Below are 2,500 nucleotides of genomic sequence, written 5' to 3'. Positions count from 1 at the left end.
GCTCTGAGTGGTGGAGGAGCCCTGAGTGATGGAGGAGCCCTGAGTGATGGAGGAGCTCTGAGTGATGGAGGAGCCCTGAGTGATGGAGGAGCCCTGAGTGATGGAGGAGCTCTGAGTGATGGAGGAGCTCTGAGTGATGGAGGAGCCCTGAGTGATGGAGGAGCCCTGAGTGATGGAGGAGCAGGAGCTCTCAGAAGAGCCCTGAGTGATGGAGGAACCCTGAGTGATGGAGGAGCCCTGAATGATGGAGGAGCCCTGAGTGATGGAGGAGCTCTGAGTGATGGAGGAGCTCTGAGTGATGGAGGAGCCCTGAGTGATGAAGGAGCAGGAGCTCTCAGAGGAGCCCTGAGTGATGGAGGAGCCCTGAGTGGTGGAGGAGCCCTGAGTGATAGAGGAGCCCTGAGTGATGGAGGAGCCCTGAGTGATGGAGGAGCTCTGAGTGATGGAGGAGCTCTGAGTGATGGAGGAGCCCTGAGTGATGGAGGAGCAGGAGCTCTCAGAGGAGCCCTGAGTGATGGAGGAGCCCTGAGTGATAGAGGAGCCCTGAGTGATGGAGGAGCCCTGAGTGATGGAGGAGCTCTGAGTGATGGAGGAGCTCTGAGTGATGGAGGAGCCCTGAGTGATGGAGGAGCAGGAGCTCTCAGAGGAGCCCTGAGTGATGGAGGAGCTCTGAGTGATGGAGGAACCCTGAGTGATGGAGGAGCCCTGAATGATGGAGGAGCCCTGAGTGATGGAGGAGCTCTGAGTGATGGAGGAACCCTGAGTGATGGAGGAGCCCTGAATGATGGAGGAGCCCTGAGTGATGGAGGAGCTCTGAGTGATGGAGGAGCCCTGAGTGATGGAGGAGCTCTGAGTGATGGAGGAGCCCTGAGTGATGAAGGAGCAGGAGCTCTCAGAGGAGCCCTGAGTGATGGAGGAGCCCTGAGTGGTGGAGGAGCCCTGAGTGATGGAGGAGCCCTGAGTGATAGAGGAGCCCTGAGTGATGGAGGAGCAGGAGCTCTCAGAGGAGCCCTGAGTGATGGAGGAGCCCTGAGTGATGGAGGAGCAGGAGCTCTCAGAGGAGCCCTGAGTGATGGAGGAGCCCTGAGTGATGGAGGAGCTCTGAGTGATGGAGGAGCCCTGAGTGATGGAGGAGCCCTGAGTGATGGAGGAGCAGGAGCTCTCAGAGGAGCCCTGAGTGATGGAGGAGCCCTGAGTGATGGAGGAGCCCTGAGTGATGGAGGAGCAGGAGCTCTCAGAGGAGCCCTGAGTGATGGAGGAGCCCTGAGTGATGGAGGAGCTCTGAGTGATGGAGGAGCCCTGAGTGATGGAGGAGCCCTGAGTGATGGAGGAGCTCTGAGTGGTGGAGGAGCCCTGAGTGATGGAGGAGCCCTGAGTGATGGAGGAGCTCTGAGTGATGGAGGAGCTCTGAGTGATGGAGGAGCTCTGAGTGATGGAGGAGCCCTGAGTGATGGAGGAGCTCTGAGTGATGGAGGAGCTCTGAGTGATGGAGGAGCTCTGAGTGATGGAGGAGCCCTGAGTGATGGAGGAGCTCTGAGTGATGAAGGAGCAGGAGCTCTCAGAGGAGCCCTGAGTGATGGAGGAGCCCTGAGTGATGAAGGAGCAGGAGCTCTCAGAGGAGCCCTGAGTGATGGAGGAGCCCTGAGTGATGGAGGAGCTCTGAGTGATGGAGGAGCCCTGAGTGATGAAGGAGCAGGAGCTCTCAGAGGAGCCCTGAGTGATGGAGGAGCCCTGAGTGATGGAGGAGCCCTGAGTGATGGAGGAGCTCTGAGTGATGGAGGAGCCCTGAGTGATGGAGGAGCCCTGAGTGATGGAGGAGCCCTGAGTGATGGAGGAGCAGGAGAGAATGGTTCAAGGGTTGGGGTGTGATGGAGCAAGGGTGAGCCTCCATCATCCACCTGTCCATCCATCCATCATCCATCCATCTGTCATCCATCCATCCATCCCTCTCTATGTCCCTCCCTCCCTCCCTCCCTCTCTACCTCCCTCCCTCCCTCCCTCTCTCTGTCCCTCCCTCCATCCCTCTCCCTGTCTCTCCCTCCCTCTCCCTGTCTTTCCCTCCCTCCCTCCCTCCCTCTCTCTGTCCCTCCCTCCCCCCATCCCTCCCTCTCTCCCTCCCTCTCTCCCTCCCTCTCTCCCTCCCTCTCCCTGTCTCTCCCTCTCTCCCTCCCTCTCCCTGTCTTTCCCTCCCTCCCTCTCTCTGTCCCTCCCTCCCCCTCCCTCAATCCCTCTCTCTTCCCCTCCCTCCATCCTTCCATCCATCCTGACACAGCCAGCCTTCAGGATCAATTTTGATGCCCCCCCCCCAACCCATCTAACCCATCTAACCCATCCAACCCATCTAACCCATCTAACACATCTAACCCATCTAACCCATCTAACACATCCAACACATCCAACCCATCTAACACATCTAACACATCTAACACATCTAACCCATCTAACCCATCCAACCCATCTAACCCATCTAACCCATCTAACCCATCCAACCCATCTAACC

This window comes from Takifugu rubripes, unplaced genomic scaffold, assembly GCF_901000725.2.
Source record: "Takifugu rubripes unplaced genomic scaffold, fTakRub1.2, whole genome shotgun sequence".
In the NCBI taxonomy this organism is placed as follows: Eukaryota; Metazoa; Chordata; class Actinopteri; order Tetraodontiformes; family Tetraodontidae; genus Takifugu; species Takifugu rubripes.
Note: the sequence above shows the minus strand (reverse complement) of the source record.